The sequence below is a fragment of the Bidens hawaiensis genome, unplaced genomic scaffold (genome assembly GCF_021521415.1).
Source record: "Bidens hawaiensis isolate Kalapana, Puna unplaced genomic scaffold, B.hawaiensis_p1.1 tig00004973_1, whole genome shotgun sequence".
Taxonomy (NCBI): Eukaryota; Viridiplantae; Streptophyta; class Magnoliopsida; order Asterales; family Asteraceae; genus Bidens; species Bidens hawaiensis.
In genome coordinates, this window is record NW_027491313.1 from 1,192,422 (window position 1) to 1,218,367 (window position 25,946).

Genomic DNA, 25,946 nt, shown 5'->3' on the forward strand with positions numbered 1-25,946 from the left:
AGAGTCAAAATAAGTGTGCAAATAATATTCATTCCTACACTTATTAGACATTTAATCAACATTCGATAGACAAACCACAAGAATGTACTAAACAGAACCTTGGTTCTTTAAGTTCTAAAACAATAATCAAACACATTACACAGTTGCAACTCTGCAACCAACAACCAAACAAAACAAATATGCCCCTAATCAAACCAACAAGAAGCAAACTATGTCGAAGCGACAGTAGCATTATTTGGCAGCGAGTAAGCGCTTCTACCATGAGCACCCAACCGCCCACGCCCAATCCCATTCCTCGGATACTCCGGCTTTTGACCTTGCACTTCATCTCGTCCATTCGACCTCGAATTTGATGTCCAACAATTAGTAGAATCACCCGAATTCGGCTCCCAAGAAGACGACATCCAACCGCTCAACTGCTGACTACCCGCAAAGCTATTACTCCCTGATGACTCAATCTCGAGTTCTTCTTTATCTGCATCACCACCCCTTTTAACAGTCACATACTTATGCAAACTTGGTTCCATTAAATCATCATTAACCACCTTTTCGGACTCCATAACGTTTTCTTTCTTAAATTGGTTCGAGCTCGCCATGGAGTTTAAGTCAGCTACAGCTTCCATTATCGAGCACGCCTTGCTCACACAAGCCGGGAGTGAGAAAGCAGGCGGTGCTGCAGCGGTGGCTGCCAATGTGGTCGGGCTTTTCTGGTGGAAGTTTTGGATGTCTTCGAGTAACAAACTAGCATAGGATGTTGGGTTCGGGTTCGGGTTAGGGCCAAGCAAAGCTTCCGGGTAGATTTCAAGGTCTCGAGATAGCCTCGAAGACCGGGTTTTCGACACAATTTGGGTATGTTTGGGATTTTCAACTGCGGGTTTGATCTCGTCAACAATTTGGGCTTCTTTGGCTATGCTGTTCTTAACATTGTTGGTTTTGTTTACTTTGCTGCCCAGTTGCTCAGATCCCGCATTGGTGTCGATCTCACCGAGCGGATTCCTTCGGTAAGGAGATTGTTCGGCTTTCCTCTAATTGCTTCGACTTAGTGTTACTGGCTGCGGGTTTGGGTTCTGATTCTCGTTCAGGACCCGAAGGTTTGTCCTAGGAGATCTAGCACGTGGTGATGCTGCAGTTCGGGTGCCAACCGCACCCGACACAGCATCACCAGCATTTTTCTTAACTTGAATCCTATTCACTCCACCTGCGTCTCCGCCACCAGCATTATTGGTCTTATCGGTGGCGGGGACGGAAACCATCTTCCCGGGCCGATTGGTACCCGAAACGCAGTTGGAATTAGGGTTTGGTGATTCGGATCTTCGATTTGGGGATCTGCTTACTCTCCTTCCTCCCGACCCGGACCCGCTTCCTCTTTCTTTACTTCCGGATCTTTGTTGCTGCGGGTCCCTTTCCCGGCTTCTTCTTCGTCTAGAAGACGGTGACGAAACCCGACTCTCCGGTTTTCGCCTTGTTACCGTCTCGTCTTCGTCATTCTTCAAACCGGCTTCCATATCGAAATCAAAACTCCTCTTGGAACCTGAATACCTCCGTCCACGCGTAGGAGTCTCCCCACCCGCGGGTTTCACATCCGATGAGCTGCGGCTAAGCCTGCCACATTGAATCAAAATCGCCTCCACCTCTTCCTTCGAACAGCTCGACGTCCTCACCGTCGCACCCACCACTTTCCCCGATTCAGCAATCGACACACCCGATTGGGAAATGTCGGTATTCGGGTTGGAAATAGAAACTTTCTCCTTCCGATCAGTCGATTTGCGGGTTGCTTGATCCGGGTTTCTCTCGGTTTCCTGGCTCTTTCGATGCTTGACGATAAACACCTCTTTCTTGGGAGCTTCTTGTTCGGTAACTGTAGCGACAACAGGGACATGGGTGTTTTTCTTCTCGGGTTTTTCGGGGTTCGGTTTGAATTTGGGTTCGGGTTGGGAAGGCGGAGACGGGCTTGTAGGACTACTAGTGTCACACCCGGCCCTGAGCGGCGGAAACAGCCGGGCGCGCGCGAGTGGGAATTGATACTTAAGCACGGGCCATTGCAAACATTCAAAGTAAGATTTTCATTGCGCATGAAAAGTTTAATACAAATACATTACATTGTTTAAAAATTACATAAAAACATCCAAGTATAAAATTGTTGAAGATTTCCAAGCCATATCCCCTTGCGCGGCGGGAACAACCACGCGCATCGAAGGGATAGAACTAAAATCTTCCAAAAAGCTAGTTTAGATGTTCAGCGTGAGGTGCTCTAAGTGTGACTCCATGCGCTACCTAATTATCTCCTGAAAGACACGTAAAAACATTTGAATCAGTATAAACTGAGTGAGTTCACAAGTTTTTGCAACTTGATAAATCGTATTGCATCATAATCATTCTGAAACATAATTCTGGTAGCATCATTAAAACACATGCTTGGTAAAACATAGTTCTATCAACATATTCTGATAAAATCGTTCCGCGGTTTACGCGCGAACATTTCTGGGAACTGTGCTCGTCTATGCAAAGTGGCGCTGCCACTACGAGCTAAAATAAGTAATACCGTCCCGCGGGTTACGCGCGAACGTTTCAGGAAAATGTGCTCGTCCATGCAAAGTGGCGCTGCCACTACGAGCTAATCAATAATTCCGTCCCGCGGGTTACGCGCGGACGTTGTGCCGGAAAACAAGGCGCTCGTCCATGCAAAGAGGCGCGACCCCTACGAGCGGGCTCAAACCCATAGTACTGCCCCATGACCATACTAGGCACTCGTCCATGCAAAGAGGTGCGACCCCTACGAGTGGGTGGATCAAACCAGCAGTCCCTACCCTTAGAGTTCCAATGGTAAAGTGATCACTTACTCGAGTTCTAGCGCACATACATCGAAAACCTTAGATAACCGTTTGCATTACTCATCATGAAACATAACTTAAACACATAATCGCTTGCATAGCTTGTAAGTATACCATGATAAAACATTATTTAAGTACGTGTCCCTCGCCCCGAAAACAGTTTAAAAATAGTGAAAACAGTGAAAATAGGGGCTGTGAGACTCACCTGAGGTTCTTGTTAAGGGATTAATCGAGATTCGGGTTTTCTTGGTGTTGGCCTCGGAATCGAAGGTCTAGTAACAGGATCGGAGCTGGAAACAACGGATGCTTGGGAGAGGATTAGTGCAAGTTTGTAGTTCTTTGAAGTGTGTTTTGGGTGATAATTTAGGTTACAAATTTATAGGCAAACTCAAGGGAACACAATCCCTTGCTTTAGGGGATTGAAATCTTTTCATATCTAGGTGTAATGATGATAAAGTATGGAAATTATTATTGTTTATTGTTTACTTAAAAGTGGAGGAGTGGATAAAAGATCTTGATTTGATTTGGACAGGACATGCAGGTCTGGGGTTGGTGAGAATAGGGTGGCTGACAGTTGACTTTTCGTGTTACAGTGTGCTTTTTCAGGTACTTTTGTCAGTGTACAGTAAAAAGTGGAAAATCTCTGAAACACGCTACTGTTTCCTTTTGGGCGGGAGTAATCTCCTTATGTCTGGAGAATAGACTAAGTGTTCTGTGCGCATCACTTTGTGCGCATAGCTTTCTGCGTGAAGGACATTTCTTTGCTGCGGGTAGGTGCGTAACCTTCTCGCAGTTAGGGACATTGAGTTTCATTTGTAGATTCTCCAGGGGGTCTTGGTATTTCAACATAGTGATCAGTCATGTTGAAGTCAATTCCATCTTGGAGCTTCAGACAAACTAGCTCTCAATGTTCCCGCCATGCGGGGAGGTTAGTTCCCTTCCGCACGCGCATAAACGATTTAGGATGCACCCGCCTTAGCATCATGCGGGATGGTCAACCCATAGACAACATAACGTTAAGTTACATGAAAACATAAAGCCAAAACATTCACGCATGGCGCATATAACATATGCTCACGCTGGTTCTTAACATGGTGCGCTCGCGCAGGGCGCACATAACAGATGCACGCGCTGACTAACATGGCGCGCTCGCGCAGGGCGCACATAACAAATGCACGCGCTGACTAATATGGCGCGCTCGCGCAGGGCGCACATAACAAATGCACGCGCTGACTTATATGGCGCGCTTAATATTCACAATCACCTAATTATTAGGTTGATTACTTAGTTTAAGGGGTTGGGAATTTACCGGGTGTCACATTCTCCCCTCGTTAAACGAATTTCGTCCCGAAATTTAGGAGACGTTGCTGGCAGAAGCCATGTTCTGAAAGAGGTGTGGGTATTTCATGCGCATCTGGTCTTCTCTTTCCCAAGTGAATTCAGGCCCACGCCTCGAGTTCCATTGAACCTTTACTAACTTGATTCTGCTTCTGCGCAACTTTTGTTCTTTCCAATCGGTTACTGCTATAGGTTCTTCTACGAAGTGCAGCTGTTTGTCGATGTGAATCTCTTCCAACGGCAAAATCAACGTTTCGTCAGATAGGCACTTTTTGAGGTTGGACACATGAAACGTATCATGAACTCCACTGAGTTCGGCGGGTAAACGGAGTTTATAAGCAACCGGACCGATCCTTTCCAGGATCTCAAATGGTCCAATGTAGCGCGGATTCAACTTTCCTCGCTTGCCGAAACGGGGGACTCCTTTCCATGGAGAGACTTTCAAAAGTACTTTATCCCCTACTTGAAATTCCAATGGTTTCCTTCGCACATCTGCGTAGCTCTTCTGTCTATCGCGCGCTGTCTTAAGGCGATCCCTTATCTGAAAAATCTTGTCTGTTGTTTCTTGGATCAATTCTGGACCAGTCATTTGCTTGTCACCCACTTCAGCCCAGCACAGTGGGGATCTACACTTGCGCCCATACAAAGCTTCGAACGGCGCAGCCTTAATGCTTGTGTGATAGCTATTGTTGTAAGAAAATTCAACCAATGGGAGGTGAGTATCCCAGCTACCTCCGAAATCGATTGCGCACGCGCGTAGCATATCTTCCAATGTCTGGATTGTTCGCTCGCTTTGCCCATCCGTTTGAGGATGATAAGCTGTACTCATATCAAGGCGAGTACCTAGAGCTCCTTGTAACGATCTCCAAAACCTTGATGTGAACCGACTATCTCTATCAGAAATGATGGACACTGGGACTCCATGTTTTGAAACTACTTCTCGAATATACAATCTGGCTAACTTTTCCATCTTATCGGTTTCCTTGATCGGCAGGAAGTGCGCTGACTTAGTTAGCCGATCTACAATAACCCAGATCGTGTCATAACCCCCAGGTGTCCTTGGCAGTTTGGTGATGAAGTCCATAGAGATTTGTTCCCACTTCCACATGGGAATTTCTGGCTGCTGAAGTAACCCCGACGGCTTCTGATATTCAGCCTTTACCTTTGAACACGTCAGGCACTTACTGACATACGTCGCGATGGCGCCTTTAAGATTGGGCCACCAATACAGCGTTTTAACATCTTGGTACATCTTGTCTGCGCCAGGATGTACGGAATACCGCGTCTTGTGAGCTTCGTTTAATACTTGCTCACGCAATCCTCCCTTGAGAGGGACCCATATGCGGTTAGCGAAATATAGATTGCCGTTCTCTTTCAGTTCCAAATTCTTAACCATACCCCCAAGGCATTCGTTTTTAACAAACTCTGGTTTCAAGGCTTCTTGCTGAGCGTCTCGGATGCGGGTAGAGAGATCTGCGTGAATGGTCAACCTTAGAGCCTTGACTCGTAGCGTTTTTATTCGCTCCTTCCTACTTAGCGCGTCTGCTACCACATTCGCCTTTCCAGGGTGGTACTTGATTTCACAATCATAATCGTTCAACAATTCAACCCATCTTCGTTGCCTCATGTTTAAATCCTTTTGATCAAATATATGTTGAAGGCTCTTGTGATCCGTAAAGATTACACACTTTGTACCATAGAGGTAATGGCGCCAAATCTTTAGCGCGAAGACAACCGCTCCAAGTTCTAAATCATGCGTTGTGTAGTTCTTTTCATTGGTCTTGAGTTGGCGCGAGGCATACGCTATGACTTTGTCTCGCTGCATAAGGACACATCCGAGTCCTTGATGTGAAGCGTCGCAGTAAACGACGATGTCATCCGTCCCCTCGGGCAGAGACAAAATTGGCGCACTACATAACTTCTGTTTCAACATTTGAAATGCTGTTTCCTGATTTTCGCCCCAAACAAACTTCTTGTCTTTCTGAGTTAGCGCGGTCAGAGGTAGAGCTATTTTGGAGAAGTTCTCAATGAAGCGTCGATAGTAGCCAGCTAGCCCTAGGAATTGCCTCACCTCAGTTGGGGTTTTTGGCGCTTCCCAGTTTTCGATGGCCTTGACTTTAGAAGGATCAACGTGTATTCCTTTCTCGTTTACAACGTGACCGAGAAAATGAACTTCTCTAAGCCAAAACTCACATTTGGAAAACTTCGCATACAACTTTTCTTTCCTCAACAATTCCAAAATCAATCTCAGGTGTTGCTCATGCTCGGCCTTGGTCCGAGAGTAAATCAGAATATCATCTATAAACACAATCACAAACTTGTCCAAGTATGGTTTGCACACGCGGTTCATCAGATCCATGAATACAGCCGGCGCATTAGTTAGCCCGAAAGGCATCACTAAGAACTCATAATGGCCGTATCTAGTTCGGAAGGCTGTTTTCGGCACATCTTCCTCATGGACCCTAAGTTGGTGGTATCCGGACCGTAGATCTATCTTCGAATAATAACTGGATCCTTGCAACTGGTCAAATAGGTCGTCAATCCTCGGTAAGGGGTACCGATTTTTGACTGTCAGCTTATTCAGCTCCCTGTAGTCAATACACATTCTGAACGAACCATCCTTCTTCTTAACAAACAGTACTGGAGCTCCCCAAGGTGAAAAGCTTGGGCGTATGAAACCCTTATCCAATAGTTCCTGTAACTGATTGGATAGCTCTTGCATCTCAGATGGAGCTAGTCGATAAGGCGCTCGAGCTACTGGCGCAGCTCCTGGGACTAAATCAATACGAAACTCTACTTGTCGCGGCTGCGGTAATCCGGGCAAATCTTCAGGAAAAACTTCTGGAAATTCGCGCACTACTGGTAAGTCTTCAATTCTTCGCTCATCACCTTTCTTCTCTACTACATGCGCCAGGAAGGCGTAGCACCCTTTCCTTAGGCACTTACGCGCCTTTAGGCACGAAATCAGTTTCGTCGCAACTCCCCTTCTTTCCCCTTGAATTACCAAGGTTTCTCCGTTCAACAGTGGGATCCGAACCTGCTTCTCATGGCAAATAACTTCCGCGCGGTTCTCGACTAACCACTCCATACCTACCACAATGTCAAAACTTCCCAAGTCTATTGGCAACAAATTAATATTGAACCCGTGACCTCCCATGACTATTACACATTCTTCAGTTCTTTCGTTCGCGCATAACTGCCTACCATTGGCTAGTTCTATAGTATAAGGCGTGTCTAGCCTACTGGTTGCTAAGCCTAGGGAGTTTTTAAACTCAGCAGATATAAAACTTAGGTCAGCGCCAGTATCAAATAAGACAGATGCAAAATGTCCGTTAAGCAAAAACGTACCGGTTACCACATTCGGCTCTTCTTTAGCTTCGCCTGCGCCGATCACAAAAGCTCTCCCGCGAGCTTGGTTCCCCTTTTGCGGGCAATCCCGACTAAAATGCCCTGGCTTTCCGCATGCGTAGCAGTTGTCACTGGCTCCAGCTTCTCTGACACGGCAATTCATCGTCTTGTGCCCTGGTCTGCCACATTTGGCACATTCGATTCTTGCGCATTCACCCTCGTGGTGGTACTTGCATTTGTTGCACCATGGGCGAGGCCCGCTGTATCCTTTTCGTGGTGGCTCCGCGGCCTGAATCGCGTAAACCCTTGCGCTTTCCTGTTTCTTGAACGGTGGCTGCTTGGAGTCGGACCCTCGGTGGTGAGAGTTCCATTTCCTCTTGGGATCAGAGGTTCGCTGCTCGGTTCCGCGCGTAGTTAACAAACCCGCACGGACCGTATCCCTTGTAAGGGTGATGGCCCGCGCTACCGCCTCATCAAAGGTTGGAGGCGCTGCGGCGTTGAGCGGAACCCTAACAACAGGAGGTAACCCAAAAATATACCTCTCGATCTTCTTTTCCTCCGTGTTTGCCATATCTGGCACCAACTGGCAAAGTTCGTTGAACCGGTTGTTGTAGGCGTCGATATCCGTTCCTACCATGGTGTGGTTCCAGAATTCCTGTTGTAGGCTCTGGATTTCTGCGCGAGAGCAGAACTTTCTCATCAACATCTCCTTCAGTTCCTCCCAGGTCTTGTGGAGAGCAACTTCTCGCCCCAATGTTTTCGTTTGAAGCTTCCACCAAGACGAAGCTGCTTCCTGGAACATGCAGGTCGCGTAAAGGACCTTCTGGTTCTCACTACATCCGCTAATGGAGAGAACTGTCTCCATCTTGTCAATCCAGTTGTAGAGCCCAATGGCCCCTTCGGTTCCCTTGAATGGCCAAGGCTTACAGGCCATGAATGTCTTATAGGAGCATCCTTTGTCCAAGGCTCCTGATTCGGGATCTGGGGTCTCATTCTGACGACCCTGACTTGATTCGGCCTTGCTGGCCTCATGTGTCGCAATCGCTTGCGCGATTATTTCCGCGAGTTCCTCGGGTGTCATGGTAATTCCTTTGGCTTTAGTTGGAGGCATTCTCGCTTTAAAAGAGTGGAAATATATTAAACTTAGCGCATGTACTCTGAGCACATAATGTTATCATTATTTACTAGACAGTGTGACCCGTGTTCCTAAGTGTGTGTATAGTTTCTTTTGAAAATATTTTCTTTGAAAAATATTTCATGCGATTCCCCAACGGTTATAGTCTAGGTTAAAACTTCTTTTCCTAGTTCGCTATAACCTGGCTCTGATACCAATCTTGTCACACCCGGCCCTGAGCGGCGGAAACAGCCGGGCGCGCGCGAGTGGGAATTGATACTTAAGCACGGGCCATTGCAAACATTCAAAGTAAGATTTTCATTGCGCATGAAAAGTTTAATACAAATACATTACATTGTTTAAAAATTACATAAAAACATCCAAGTATAAAATTGTTGAAGATTTCCAAGCCATATCCCCTTGCGCGGCGGGAACAACCACGCGCATCGAAGGGATAGAACTAAAATCTTCCAAAAAGCTAGTTTAGATGTTCAGCGTGAGGTGCTCTAAGTGTGACTCCATGCGCTACCTAATTATCTCCTGAAAGACACGTAAAAACATTTGAATCAGTATAAACTGAGTGAGTTCACAAGTTTTTGCAACTTGATAAATCGTATTGCATCATAATCATTCTGAAACATAATTCTGGTAGCATCATTAAAACACATGCTTGGTAAAACATAGTTCTATCAACATATTCTGATAAAATCGTTCCGCGGTTTACGCGCGAACATTTCTGGGAACTGTGCTCGTCTATGCAAAGTGGCGCTGCCACTACGAGCTAAAATAAGTAATACCGTCCCGCGGGTTACGCGCGAACGTTTCAGGAAAATGTGCTCGTCCATGCAAAGTGGCGCTGCCACTACGAGCTAATCAATAATTCCGTCCCGCGGGTTACGCGCGGACGTTGTGCCGGAAAACAAGGCGCTCGTCCATGCAAAGAGGCGCGACCCCTACGAGCGGGCTCAAACCCATAGTACTGCCCCATGACCATACTAGGCACTCGTCCATGCAAAGAGGTGCGACCCCTACGAGTGGGTGGATCAAACCAGCAGTCCCTACCCTTAGAGTTCCAATGGTAAAGTGATCACTTACTCGAGTTCTAGCGCACATACATCGAAAACCTTAGATAACCGTTTGCATTACTCATCATGAAACATAACTTAAACACATAATCGCTTGCATAGCTTGTAAGTATACCATGATAAAACATTATTTAAGTACGTGTCCCTCGCCCCGAAAACAGTTTAAAAATAGTGAAAACAGTGAAAATAGGGGCTGTGAGACTCACCTGAGGTTCTTGTTAAGGGATTAATCGAGATTCGGGTTTTCTTGGTGTTGGCCTCGGAATCGAAGGTCTAGTAACAGGATCGGAGCTGGAAACAACGGATGCTTGGGAGAGGATTAGTGCAAGTTTGTAGTTCTTTGAAGTGTGTTTTGGGTGATAATTTAGGTTACAAATTTATAGGCAAACTCAAGGGAACACAATCCCTTGCTTTAGGGGATTGAAATCTTTTCATATCTAGGTGTAATGATGATAAAGTATGGAAATTATTATTGTTTATTGTTTACTTAAAAGTGAAGGAGTGGATAAAAGATCTTGATTTGATTTGGACAGGACATGCAGGTCTGGGGTTGGTGAGAATAGGGTGGCTGACAGTTGACTTTTCGTGTTACAGTGTGCTTTTTCAGGTACTTTTGTCAGTGTACAGTAAAAAGTGGAAAATCTCTGAAATACGCTACTGTTTCCTTTTGGGCGGGAGTAATCTCCTTATGTCTGGAGAATAGACTAAGTGTTCTGTGCGCATCACTTTGTGCGCATAGCTTTCTGCGTGAAGGACATTTCTTTGCTGCGGGTAGGTGCGTAACCTTCTCGCAGTTAGGGACATTGAGTTTCATTTGTAGATTCTCCAGGGGGTCTTGGTATTTCAACATAGTGATCAGTCATGTTGAAGTCAATTCCATCTTGGAGCTTCAGACAAACTAGCTCTCAATGTTCCCGCCATGCGGGGAGGTTAGTTCCCTTCCGCACGCGCATAAACGATTTAGGATGCACCCGCCTTAGCATCATGCGGGATGGTCAACCCATAGACAACATAACGTTAAGTTACATGAAAACATAAAGCCAAAACATTCACGCATGGCGCATATAACATATGCTCACGCTGGTTCTTAACATGGTGCGCTCGCGCAGGGCGCACATAACAGATGCACGCGCTGACTAACATGGCGCGCTCGCGCAGGGCGCACATAACAAATGCACGCGCTGACTAATATGGCGCGCTCGCGCAGGGCGCACATAACAAATGCACGCGCTGACTTATATGGCGCGCTTAATATTCACAATCACCTAATTATTAGGTTGATTACTTAGTTTAAGGGGTTGGGAATTTACTGGGTGTCACAACTAGTCTTGCTATAGCAAGCACCCATTTTTAGTAAAGAAGGTTGTGAAAGAAGCAGAGGGTTTAGCTTAGTGAAGGAGAAATAATAATAATAATAATGTGATTGATAGTCGTTGGGTTTTAAATTAGGAATAGATTAGAATTGAATTTTGACTGTTGAAAAGTAGCCGTTGTCAAATAAACGAACTTATACTTTCTTTTCTTAAAGGGTGTCAGGTGTAACGTTTTTAAAAACTTCTATACATGCCACTCAACTTATATAAATTTCAAAATGACCACATAATTCTATCGTTTTGATCATTTTATTTGGAGATTTAAGATAAATATATCTAATATTTCCAGGATAACTCACTTATCTTCTAAATTTTAACCTTTGTCTGTCGTTACATAACTTGTTACCTGTTTATATTCTATTTCGATATAAATACTACTCTTTAGTGAGAAAAAGGTGTTCGATTTTATCATAGAAACCTTCAAACAAGGTCGGCCCTAGGGGACTGGGTGGTCGACGATTCCCGGCTCAACACCCCAATAGGCCCGAATTTTTTTTAAAGTCATATGTATTTTTATTAAACACAATATGTAAATTTAATATTTAAAGTCAATTATATAACCAATAGCTCTCAATATGATAAATGGTTATTACTCCCAACCAAAAGGTTATGGGTTTTATTCTCATTTGAGACATGTTTAATCAACCCAAATTATAACCAAATAAGTCTATATAAAAATTAAATTTTTTAAATTAACAAAATACTTATTTTACTTGAGGCACAAAAAAGTTTTCGCCTTCTACTCAATTTTTTTTTTGCCTTCTCGTAGCCTGCCGGCCCTGCCTTCAAACAACTGGAATGTAGATTTATTGAATGATATGTGAGATAGTTCATTACTATAATAAATATTAAGTTAACTATTATGGCATATTTTGTTGTCATATTCACGAACTAATTTAAACATGTTAATGTGAATAAGCAGATCCATTTACAGCCTATCAAAATACGCATTTGAAAAACAATAATTTAAATATAAAGTTTGATGAATGTCTTAATATCTCATTGTTAAATCATTTAATGATTATAGACTATAATAGTAGCTATTTTATTTTTAAATGAATTAACTTTTTGTAGTTGATATTTCCTTTTGGCTTTATAAAATTCGATATGTAGGCAGAGAATTAGAAAAATTTCGGTACTTTTGGGTAAGAAGTGTAAAGGGGTGTAAGTGTAACTTTGATAGTTTTAAAAACAATTGGGAGATACAACGGTCATCTTGGGATAGAAAAGGCAAAAGGAATCAGCATCGCATGTGGGTCGTGGATCTGGTCTTTAGTTTAGTATTCTCGGTCTGTTTTATCCGACAATTTTATTCTTTCTTTTAATCAATCAATTATATTTTGAACATTTTTTAATACGTTGTTATAAACTACAATATTTCATCATAAACTTTTGTTCCAAATAAATTATTATGTGTTGAAAGAGAGTGTTTAGTTTCAAATATGATTTAAAAGTTACAGATTTAAAAAGGCATTTGATTTCAAAATCTTAAAAAGTTAAGGTAAAGTAAGCATACTTTTACAGTTTTTGTAATAAGTATATAAAGTGGCACGTGAGTTCAATTTGTGTGAAATCGTTCACATGAATAACCTATAATAAAAATTGGAAGTGTGGCTTTTCCTTTTAAGATATTGAGTTTGATTTGGAGATTGTGACTTCTTTATTGTATTGTCATTTTCTAGTGATGTGACTATGAATGCTTGTTTCTAAACCAATAACGTGGGCATGCCAAAAATAAGAATAAACACATTTTCACCGGCTTGTGTCGGTTAAAACCTTTTTATTCATGAGATCTTGTTAGTCGGAGCCTTGTTACACCAAACCATGTTGGTCCAAACGGCACTAGTCAAAGCCACGCATAGACTGGTTAAAAGCATAGACCAGGCTACCACCAGTATGCCACCAAAAATGTGGTGTGGCAAACAAGAGGTTAATACTTAATTGTGACATGGTCCACATGGATGTTCCTCGTTCACAATCCTGACAAGTCTTCAAGTTATTCTTGGTTGAGACAAGTCATATACTTATTTTTCAACAAATCTCAACTCACTCGTAGCTCTACTACATGTATGAGCGTGACATTCACGCATGTGCTCCTACAAGCATTTACCAAATTAGTGTTCTACATTATATGATAAAAAAATACGTAATCTTACTCCGAAGCGTTATATGAAAAATACTTAATCTTACTCTAAAGCAGGGTTTGGAAATAAACAACTCAGGTGTACCTATAGCAATAGGAATACAAGATGCATGTCTAGCTACATCTTATCCATGCCATTGTTTGTATAAAGTTTAAACACACGATATGCATGTCTACACCAACTTATCCACATTATTATTGGACATTAGGTTTTATACTATGAGCCCACTGGCCCATTAGGTATTTAGAGCTTGCATTTCGTTCACTATATATTCTAATGGATTGCTCAGCACTAACCAATCAACTATTTAACTTTTATCTACATGGGGTTTCAGCCTCATAATTCTTGCCTATTTCTTTTTTTCTGCTTTTCGTCCTGCCCTTGGGACTCCTATACGCTATTGCTTTTTCGGTCATCATCTAAGATCTCTCATGTTCTTTTTTATTCTATTTTATTCCTCCATTAATAAGAAATCATTTTTTGTTACCTTATTTTACCTTTGAAAGTTTTTCTAAACAAAAAGTTAAAAACCTCAAGATTGCCAGCAATCCCACGAGCAAAACCAACCCTTCATCGGTGCTTGCAGTTTTTACCTACATACTTCTTTTTCATAGAAGTTTAGGCTTCTCAGATTGAAGAGGTAGGTCCAAGCAGAGCCCAGTTGGACCCGCAAGACTCACCTTGAAGAGGGACGTCTGCGCAGAAACCAACTGGATCCGCAGGACCCACCATGCTCAGAGACGTGACGTCCTTACGCGCAGTACGCAAGCTGTTCCCGCAGGAAATGCCTCCCAATGGTGAAGGACTCCGCCTGTTCCCGCAGCTTCGGATACAAGCCATCAGGGAAGGCCACCCGCGCAGCAAGGCTACACGCACAAGGCACTTAGCTCTCAATCACTCAGTGTCACCTGAAGGAATGAGCAAAGCCGGGAACAATCCCGCACAAGGGCGGGAGGGGGAATACTCCCGCCCAAATAAGCCAGTCCGTACGATACGGGAAGATCTTCTGTACTGTACCTGACGAGGTATGGGCAAAAGATCTGACTAAAGATACGACAGCTTATTGACAACAGTATGGCGAGCAGCATGCTCCTGTACTGTATGTCACTATTAGCCGCTGCCTTCTCACCAACTACTGCCATACCACGTGCATAGCCGGCAGTTGGTGGAAAAGGAATAGTACACAGCAGGCCTGGTCACTATCAGCCGCTGCCTACCCACCAACTACCAGCAGGGCACGTGCGTAGGCCACTGTTGGTGGAACAGGAATACTGTTGCAGCCGGCCACACCTCCTTGGAAACCTACCTTCGGCTATAAATACCACAAATGGTATGACCATCTCATCTTAACATATCTTATCATATTATACCTGATATCTGCTCTAGCAATCTCTTAATATACATTTATATTTAAAGAGCAATCTAGTCTGATTCTCACGCCGGAGGGTGGTCACAAGGAGGAACCCCCCCTTCTCAGTGACAAGCTCACGGTGTCTGTTTTGCAGGTTATCAGAAGAACCATCTTTACCGGGTCTAACCCCTCGTGGGAAACATCTATCTAACCCCCAGGTTACCCGTAATCTGCCCGGGGTCTGGTTAGTGTTTCTTCATTGGCGCCATCCGTGCATAAAGCTAGAACATTTTTCTCCAGTTTTTTCAAACTTCTAAGATGGTTAAAGAAACTCCGGTAACCACAACCCCAGCTACTGGGGGGAATACCGGCTACACAGTCTTTACAAACACTACCCCGGTTACCCAAGCCGGGGCAAGTGAAGTAAATTTTACAAACACTACCCCAGTTACCCAAGCTGGGGCAAGTGCAGTAAATAATCGCTCACTGGGATTCACCGATACCCAGTTAGAGAAACGAAGGCTCCCCCGCCAAACACTCGATGAAGTTAAGGCATGGGCGGAGGCACGTCAGAAGGAATTCCAAGCTGAGTTGGACGAACGCTTGCGTTCCGTCCAACAGGCTGACGAATTCGAAGAATACTTGGACGATGACTCGGAGGAATCCGACTCCGACGCGAACCCTCGCCATAGGGCAAAAGGGAAGCGTAAGGAAACGGACTCCCAATCGAGAAGGCATTTTGGAGAAGCCTTCAAACCAATAAACACAGGTGGAAGTCCACGTGACTTCTCCAAAACATTCAGACCAAACGTTGCAAATGCGGGAACGTCCAAATTTGCAAGGGACATTGCGGAAGCAATCGCCCCAAAAAGTGCCAAACAAATGTCAAGCATAGGCACATATGATGGTATATCTGACCCAGATGATCATTTGAACAGATTCATAGCGGGGGCAACCGTTAGTAGTTGGACGGAACCTACGTGGTGTTACATGTTCCAAATGACGCTTGTGGGGGCTGCTAGAGCGTGGTTCGATCGTCTACCGGTTAACCACATCTACGACTGGGCAGACTTCCAACAGAAGTTTAGCCAACACTTCAGCCAGCAAAGAAAATATACCGAGGAGCAATGGACAATCCTCAAATGCATTCGAGAGGAAGATGAATATTTGCTAGACTTCATCACTCGCTTCAACTCGAAGAAGCTAAGTCTGGGTAACATTAGCGAAGATCTTGTTCGCGCTGCTTTTATTCAGGGCGCGAACGACCCAGAGCTCATCCGCACCTTAACGGGTAAAGATGGCATGCCATCCACATGGGATGCCATCATGACAGCAGCTAAACGCTTTGCGGAAACGGAGAAGCAACTGGGTAGAGATCTCCCACAGAGCACAAACCTCTACACCCAGAAAACAAGGGAAGACAACGTCCTTACCGCCCGATTAAACAAAAAGCGAAAGCTAGGCATTTGGCAGTCAAGGGTACACTTTGACACCTCATCCGGCTTGCAACATCGGTTAGGCGGAAGGGATAACGTACGGTCGAACCAGAACTCCAGATGGACGCCACTCACCAAAAGCGTCACCGAGATATTCGCCACAGAGGAGCTCCCATGGCCAAAGCCTCCAATAATCCGACATCGTCACAATGCTGATCGGAGCAAATACTGTGACTTTCACAGGACAAAAGGCCACAACACTGAAGAATGCATAGACGTAAAGGACATGGTCGAAGCATTTGTCAGAGATGGGACGCTCGCACACCTCGTGGCGCAATGAACGCTGAGCAGGCTGATGCGTGTAGAACCCCAGCTGGGGAAAACACGAATAAAATTCCAGCTTCAATATGGAGACTACATGCTGCGTAAAGCACGAGATCCCGAACCAGGTGCGTATCGGCTCGATGGCACTCCCATCCCAACAACATGGAAGGGAGCTCATTTACACAGTTTGCATGTAAATCAATTCCAAATTTGTAAAGAAAAGGCCAAGAGCCACTTCTAATGGAAATGATTCTCCTTAAAACATCGACGCTGATGATTTTACATTTATACTTTTATGAACTATCAACACGGATATGCCGGTTTTCACCGCATAATTACGTGAAAAGTCGTTGCATGGGGAAGGCGGCAAAACCCGCATAAACCCAAAAAACGGCAAACCTTCACGCAGGTCAGTTAAAGGGGAAAAGTTCAGTCATCCCAATAAATGAAAGTGCCGGTCTATCCGCATGAATCATGATAAGAGGAAACTGAACACTAACCTATTAACAACCGCGCGTCGAACGGTTAATTTATTCAACACTAATATGCCGGTTTTCACCGCATAATTACGTGGAAAGTCGTTGCATGGGGAAGGCGGCAAAACCCGCATAAACCCAAAAAACGGCAAACCTTCACGTAGGTCAGTTAAAGGGGAAAAGTTCAGTCATCCCAATAAATGAAAGTGCCGGTCTATCCGCATGAATCATGATAAGAGGAAACTGAACACTAACCTATTAACAACCGCGCGTCGAACGGTTAATTTATTCAACACTAATATGCCGGTTTTCACCGCATAATTACGTGGAAAGTCGTTGCATGGGGAAGGCGGCAAAACCCGCATAAACCCAAAAAACGGCAAACCTTCACGCAGGTCAGTTGAAGGGGAAAAGTTCAGTCATCCCACTAAATGAAAGTGCCGGTCTATCCGCATGAATCATGATAGAGGAAACTGAACACTAACCTATTGACAACCGCGCGTCGAACGGTTAACTTATTCAAGAGAATTTCTAACAAAAGGAAGAGGAAAACCTACACGCAGGTCAGATATAGGTAAAGTTTAGCCATCCTACTAAGTGCAAGTGACGGTCCTACCCGCACAATCACGAAAGAGGAAGCAAAACTTCACACCTATTATCTGCCACGTTCAAAGGTTAACTTATCCTAAAGACTTAGAAATTTCAAGAAAGATGAGGAAAACCTACACGCAGGTCAGATATAGGTAAAGTTTAGCCATCCTACTAAGTGCAAGTGACGGTCCTACCCGCACAATCATGAAAGAGGAAGCAAAACTTCAACCTATTATCTACCACGTTCAAAGGTTAACTTATTCTACACTTGAAAAATTGCTAATTTAAACTAAAGTATGCAAGTCATATAACGTTTATAAAGCAAAGAATCCAGAGAAAATAGCGGTCTTACCCGCACAAAGATTTATATTTCACAATGATTCATTACAAGAATGGCCGGGTAACTACCCGCCTACAAGAAAATAAATCTATACAAGCTAAATCTATCCTAGCAGTGGGAAGGGATCTTCAGGATCAGGCTTCAGGGCCACTTCCACTTGGACCAGCACCATCAGTAGAGCGTGACAGTTCAAGGAAAGCTTTAAGGATAGCTAGCCCATCATCAGCAGCAGCAACTTCGTTTACCTTCTCCACCACCGGATGCGGGAAGGCGGCATATTGATTTACTGCTTGGTCGTATACAGCTTCAGTATCTACATCGAATAAAGGGAAGTTGGAAGGCGGGATGCCTTTCTCAACGAACCCTAGACCAAGCAGGAAGCCGGCCTTTTCCCCATCCTCGTGAGAAGCGTTGAGGGCTGCGCTCATAGCATCGTCATAAGACGTCTCAGTGAAGACTCGATGCACAACCTACAAAAGAAAATATACAAGTGTCAAAAACCTTTTCTATTTACAAAGAAAAGCGTAAAGACATGAAAAGCTTACCTGAGACAACGCTTCTCGAAGAAGCCATTCCTTGGCAACCAGAGCTTCTTGGAGGGCAGCTTGAGCTTCGTTACGGGCGCGTTCGGCTTAACTCTTGTTGAGGTTGGCAAGCAACACTTCTTTAGCCGCAGCCTCTTCGACGCCCTTTAGCTTCCGCTCAGTATGGTCAAGCACCCCCCTCTGGTCCAAGATCTCCTGGAGCTTTTTGGCGTCTTCCATCGCCAAGGCATCATGAGCCTGCTGGAGAGCCTCTAATTTGGCTTTAAGCTCTTCATTCTCCACGCGTAGAGGCTCAGCAACAGCTTCAGCCTTGGTGGCCCTCTCGGTTGCGTTCCTTGCAGTTTCCTTAGCCAGCCGAAGCTGTTCATTAACAGCTTGGGCAGCCTTGGAACGGGCCTCGAGCCGGGCCTGAACTTCAACCTCAAGGGCCTTGAAGGCCTTCTCCTTCTCCGCAGCCGCTGCGGTAAGTCTTTGGTTCTCCTCCCGAACAGCCTGCGCCTGAGCTACTTCTTTAACGCGAGCTGCTTTTAACTTGTCGTTTTCACGACAAAGCAGCTCGACGCGCGGCTGCATCCGGGCCAGGAGAACCCGAAGCTCATTGGTTAGCCTACCCTCCTGGTAGCTAGCCATGGCTTCCCCCAACGCACCACTGGGAGCAGCGTGACGAGCCCACTCCACGCACTCCACAGGGGTGCGAAGGGTTGTTCCTCGGCGAATGTTCCATCGTGGAACATACACTTCATTGGAATCCGACACTGCAAAAAACATAAAGCAGTTAGGAAAAGATGATAAAAAAAATATATGAAAAGGGCCAAAAGAACCCTACGCACCTGTAGGGTCAATAACAGGCCGATAGCCGCCGAACCCATCACCTGAACCCAAGGGAAATCCATCCAAGAGGTCAGGCAGATGGGAAGGTGGCAGAGATTGGCGAGAAGCCCCATGCGTACCTGATGGATCGGCCGTCGTTGCCGATGACGGGGGCATGGTAGCAACCGCCGCGGTCGCCGCCGCGGAATCCGCAGCAATAGTAACCGCCGGCTCGGTGAAAGATGCTGTAAAAATCGCACTCACAGCCGGCGGTGACGTCATCTCAGCAGGAACAGTCGGCTCAAAGGAGTGAGCAACTGAACCAGCGGAAGCAGGCGCAGGCGCCTGGGTCGACGCCTCAGGTAGGCTGACCAAACCTACCGTCATTGGCGGAGAGGTACTCCTCTGCGCTCCACCCTGGAATGCGTCAACATCCACGCCTGCGTAAAGAAGATAAGTGTTAAAACGATATTAAACTATGAAGTTAAAAGATAAAGGAAGTTTGTACTTACGAGTTTTCTTGAGCCTAAAGGTACGGAGAGGCGGGGACGAACCCGATGGAGCCGGCCTCTTTGCGCCGGTTACCGTCGTCTTCTTGGGCTCTCCGGAGGTGACAGTCGCAGCCTCCGGAGCGGTGGTCTTATCACCATCGGGATTCCCCGCCACCTCTTCGCTCTCGGTCTCCGAATCAGACTGAGGCGACGGATCGGCAGTGGAGGCCACCTTCTCCTTTCCCTTCCCGCCGGCAGCCTTCTTCTTCCGCACCAACGGAGGACCATCTGCGGATTCCTCATCAGAACATACGATTAGAGGAATTCCAGCAGAGGTTTCAACATTGAGGGGTCGAGGGTTGAATAGCGCCTTACCTGGCCGCCTGGCGCTCAGGATCTCGTGGCCTAACGGGTAGACCTCCACGAACCGATCCGCAGTTTGTTCTAGGATGGGCAACTCGTTCTCGTCTAGAGCGCGAGTACCCATCCGAGCGGGACCGTCAGCCTCCCGCGGGTTCAGGAGCGACTGCAAGTCGTTCCCCTCTGAAATAAACAGGAAAAAAGTTAGAAGAAATTCAGAATCAACAAAAAGAAACAAAGCATACCGTAAGGAACAGAGTTCGAACCGTATTCGAGGACGATCGGAATCTTTCGCGCATCCGCCTCCTTCCACACCCGGCTCATCCCCAGCATCACCATCCCGGACTCCGCAAACCGGTAAACCGGAGATTGGACTCGGGATATCTTCGAAAACCATTCCGCCTCCTCGTAGTTAGAGGCGTGAAGGCTGGGAAGTGCTTGCCCATTTTTGAACTTCATGGCAAGGGGGATGGTGCGAGCGGATATGTAGAAGAACTCCCGCTTCCACGAGCGAAGACTGCGCTCGGTTGCGCAGATTTTCAAACCCTTAATCCGGGTTATCAACGTGTACCACCCCTGGATGCACCTCCAAGTGTAGAAGGTCATCAGGCGGTCAACATAGGGCTCAATGCCCAGAATCCGGCACACCCACTCGAAGTGCCGAATCTTGGCAATCGCCATCGGGTGCACCTCGGTCAGGTGCACACCGTGCCTCTCAAGGACACGGTAAACAAACTTTGTCAATGGGAACCTAAGATTCCCATAAACAAAGAATGTAGCATAAACCCCGATCTTGCCTCTGGGGGCATCATACACCGTCTGGTGGGGTTCAGGAAACTCAGGCTCGAGAGACTCGAGCATGAACTTCCTGACGATGTACTGATACAGATCGCCAGGCAGAGCACACTGGCACTCGCCAGCAGTACTCTTGTCATCGGCTGTAGATTCGAGATCACGAGACGACATCTTGCAAAAGAAAGAAGAAAACGATTTCAAGAGAATGCTCGACTGAAAGATGAGTATTCGCCGGAAATCATTCTTAAGATGAAGAGAAGAGTGAAAGTGTGGATTACAAAGAACCATCTCCCCCTTTATATACTAATCACAATTAATGCGATGCATTTAATGCGGAAGAGAGAGAAATTGAAGGTGCAATGAAACTATGACACGTGGCAAAAAGCAAGCTGGCAACAGCTGTTGACAGGACGCGTACCATTAATTTCGCGGCCACGCGCCCGAAAAATCGCGCCCACGCGCCTAAAAAAGCGTCTGGAATGACCATGTACTGTCACGTCACCATAACTTCCTGCACGTCCTGACACAGTCAGAAGAAACCGTCGCACGACGTTTCAGAGGTTTGGACTGTTCTTATCCTTCCACCAACTCTTCGAATTTCAAAATTCAAAATTCAAAAAGATTCAAAAATAAGCGGGAAAATACCCCTTACCTTGGCAACCAAGTAACCGTAAGACGGATGCGGGTACAGTGTTAAGGCAAAACCCTTCACATACCTAGCACCCGCAGGGAATTGAAGCCAAGAAAACCTTGGCAAACAACTAACCGTAAGACGGATGCGGGTACAGTGTTAAGGCAAAACCCTTCACATACCTAGCACCCGCAGCGAATTGAAGCCAAGTATACCTTGGCAACCAAGTAACCGTAAGACGGATGCGGGTACAGTGTTAAGGCAAAACCCTTCACATACCTAGCACCCGCAGGGAATTGAAGCCAAGAAAACCTTGGCAAACAAGTAACCGTAAGACGGATGCGGGTACAGTGTTAAGGCAAAACCCTTCACATACCTAGCACCCGCAGGGAATTGAAGCCAAGTATACCTCGGCAACCAAGTAACCGTAAGACATATGCGGGTACAGTGTAAAGGCAAAACCCTTCACATACCTAGCACCCGCAGGGAATTGACGCCAGGAATACCTTGGAAGTAAAGTAACCGTAAGACGAGCGCGGGTAGAGTGTCAAGGCAAAACCCTTCACATACTTAGCGCTCCGCTGGGAATTGAAACCAAGAAGGATCTTCTAGGCAATGCTTGCGGAAACGGAAATAACATCCCCGCATAGCGGGAACGTCGAGAACTACATTGTTTGAAGCTCCAGGATGGAATTGGTGGTTTTAACATAATTGATCACTATGTTCAAAACTACCAAAACCTCATGGAGAATCCACACAAGTGGGACTCAACGCTCCTGACTTGCGAGGAGGTTACAGACCTACCCGCATCATACCCAAAGATCAAGCAGGAAACTCGGGAATTTCTGCAAGTGACAAGGACTTCCGCGGGAAGAATCCCCATGGAAAACCTTAAAAAACCCTTTTCAAAACCCTTTGCTTAAGTCCAAAAGTTCACCTCACTTTATTAAACACTCATGAGAAGAACATTGGACTGGGGGGACTTGAAGAGGTAGGTCCCAGCAGAGCCCAGTTGGACCCGCAAGACTCACCTTGAAGAGGGACGTCTGCGCAGAAACCAACTGGATCCGCAGGACCCACCATGCTCAGAGACGTGACGTCCTTACGCGCAGTACGCAAGCTGTTCCCGCAGGAAATGCCTCCCAATGGTGAAGGACTCCGCCTGTTCCCGCAGCTTCGGATACAAGCCATCAGGGAAGGCCACCCGCGCAGCAAGGCTACACGCACAAGGCACTTAGCTCTCAATCACTCAGTGTCACCTGAAGGAATGAGCAAAGCCGGGAACAATCCCGCACAAGGGCGGGAGGGGGAATACTCCCGCCCAAATAAGCCAGTCCGTACGATACGGGAAGATCTTCTGTACTGTACCTGACGAGGTATGGGCAAAAGATCTGACTAAAGATACGACAGCTTATTGACAACAGTATGGCGAGCAGCATGCTCCTGTACTGTATGTCACTATTAGCCGCTGCCTTCTCACCAACTACTGCCATACCACGTGCATAGCCGGCAGTTGGTGGAAAAGGAATAGTACACAGCAGGCCTGGTCACTATCAGCCGCTGCCTACCCACCAACTACCAGCAGGGCACGTGCGTAGGCCACTGTTGGTGGAACAGGAATACTGTTGCAGCCGGCCACACCTCCTTGGAAACCTACCTTCGGCTATAAATACCACAAATGGTATGACCATCTCATCTTAACATATCTTATCATATTATACCTGATATCTGCTCTAGCAATCTCTTAATATACATTTATATTTAAAGAGCAATCTAGTCTGATTCTCACGCCGGAGGGTGGTCACAAGGAGGAACCCCCCCTTCTCAGTGACAAGCTCACGGTGTCTGTTTTGTAGGTTATCAGAAGAACCATCTTTACCGGGTCTAACCCCTCGTGGGAAACATCTATCTAACCCCCAGGTTACCCGTAATCTGCCCGGGGTCTGGTTAGTGTTTCTTCACAGATCTACACCTATATGAACCGAGATAAACCGATTAAGAAAACTTCATGCAGCAAAACTAGAAAATAAAACAAAACAAAACAAAACCAAACAGAAAACACAGGTGGGACATGGCTACGACGTTAATGGCACGCCACCTTGCCTAGGGTTTGATTTCGGTGGCGACGGCTAGGGTTTCTTGGGATCAAAGAAGGTGGTTTGGGCTATACATGACGAAGTATGCAGAGTCATCCATGCTAAACCTGAACCTAAATCCAAGATTGCGAAGAAAAAGAACTTAACCATCAAGCAGGGCCGTCTCGTGGGTAAGCTAAATGAGGCAATGGCTTTAGGCCTCCAGATTTATAGGGTCTCCATCTTAAATAAAAGTTATGTATTATGAGATTTTGAAAGTAGAGTTCTTTTAGAATTAGTAACTCAATGATGAGCTACAAGCTATGAATGATTGCTTCATATCCATTATCACGGCATGTCATCCATATTCTATAATTCTTGTATACTCTCTAACGCTATACGCATAAAGAAAAGAAAATAAAAGGCCTCAACATTTTAGTTAGTTTTAGGCCTCCGAGGACGTTGAGACGGGCCTGCCATCAAGATGGGCCTGGCTAGGTTGAAAAACATAGTCATGGATCTGAAGGAGAAGATTGCGCGCCTGACACAAAATTCGACTTGGTAAATGACCATTTTCACTTTATAAGGCCATTGGTAGAGGGTACAGTGGACTTTGGTGTCTAAAATAGTTTGCGGGATGAAAAAAAATTAAGTATAAAGGAATTTAGGGGAAACAACCAAGGATTTATCTGAATTAAATGGCTTAGGGGAAAAAGATTTAGAAAGAGTTAAGAACATCTTTACAAACTGTTTCGGTAAAAAATTAACAAACTAATTTTGTGATCAAATTTGTATGTGAGGTAGGGTGCTTGATCAAAAATAGGGTGAACACAATGATTTGATTTCGAGGGAAAAAGTCCTTGATCGTGAGGATCTCCGGCACAAAAAAACCCCAGACGATGAAAACTATCACCGTCTATTTATTAATAACAAAAAAAGGGTGATTACAAGTGGTGGAGCTGATAATCGACCGTATACTAAGTGTTACAATGAGTGTTGAAAGCTAAGTATGTGAAGTGTGTGTTCTTAATGATCATATCAGCTCGTTTAAATAAACAAATGAGTACAACTGAAATTCCGAGAAATCCGGAATAAACCCTAGACTAAGTCTCCCATGATCCGTTGCTGCCCACGTTTGAGTTGACGAAGCCTCATTAATAGCCGTTGCAAACCCACGTTCTTATTAGCACATTAAACACGTGGTCTTATCTGCAAAACAAACAAAATAATAAAGGACAATTGGATTAGCAAAGTGTAATCCTCAGAATATTTGCACCGGCATGATAGGTTGAAATCCTTAAGTTATGATCAATCCCGAGGATAAAAAATCTGCTCCCAACAATTGCCCCCAATTTTTATAGTTATCATATGACAGCTGTAAAAATTTTAAATTTTAAACTTGAAAATATCTCTGCGACGTGAAAGGGCGGGCACGCGAATTGAGGAAAACCTATAACCGTTCTTTTAGGTTATAATTAACCCATCCCCAAATCTCTAAATCACAATACTCTCTTCATCGCTTGATAACCAGGTCAGTTTCTCTCTCCCTCATCTTTTTAATTCGCTGAAGCTTCTTGTTTAATTCGAACAACAATGAGAAAAAGAACCCCTCGATCGCTCAACCCTTACTCTTTCGCAACCTCTGAGGATTTCATCGATCAGGGTCACATCCCTGCTACTGATGAGGATCAGTGTCTCTTTAACAATCTCGACATCAAATTTCTAAAAAATTCTGGCTTGCTACCCGCTAAGGCCGTCGTCAGACCATACGACCCCAAATCCAAAGCTGATTTCTCGTCCGAAACTTGGGTTTGTTTTTTCTGTTATCCTTTTTCAATCGGTCTCTCGTATCGATTTTCCCCACTCATTAAGGAATTCTTCAATATTACCGGCTTCTCCTACTCCCAAGTTATGCCAATGGTGTGGACAGTCTTATCTACAATAGATCGTTTGAATAGAACCCATGAACTGTCCATAGGTATCCCTGAGATAGCTGCAACCTATAACCTTCGTACACACGGGTCTCACCATTATTGCCTCCAATCCAAAACCAGCCGCCTCTACATGGTCCCTAAAGTGTCTGCTAACAACCACGATTGGAAGAAGAAATTCTTCTTTGTACGCCGTGACTCAATCCCCGATGGAGTAAACTTGCCCGTTGAATGGGTTCATAAGGGTAGGAAATCCTTAGGATAGAATTTCTTTCTGTAAGTAGTTTATGTTAATTACATCTTCTCTTTTGCAGTTGTTTTTGATGATTTGGTGAGGTATAGAAAAGATACGAATCGAAGGCTCAAAGCTTTGTTCAAAATCCCGGCACAAGAAAGGGAATTTCGATTTGAAGGAGAAATAGGTGACACCAGCACAACTGCCGCGAGATCTTCTGAAAGTATGTCTTCTGGTAAGTATCCTGGGTATTTCATAGAACCCTTGGGATTTCGCTTTCTTCGAAAATAACTTGATAAATTGTTGCACAGAAATGCCGAAA

The 25,946-nt window shown here is 45.2% G+C and overlaps 1 pseudogene across 1 annotated transcript; it reads right to left on the bottom strand.

Annotated features, from left to right (window-relative positions):
- Nucleotides 1–177: 177 nt before the first annotated feature.
- Nucleotides 178–25,489, bottom strand: LOC143628453 (uncharacterized protein At1g65710-like; annotated as a pseudogene). The gene is made up of 3 exons (XR_013152749.1): nucleotides 25,466–25,489; nucleotides 546–2,024; nucleotides 178–475 (listed from the first exon to the last, which is right to left on the bottom strand). The product of XR_013152749.1 is annotated as an uncharacterized protein At1g65710-like (transcript).
- Nucleotides 25,490–25,946: the final 457 nt, after the last annotated feature.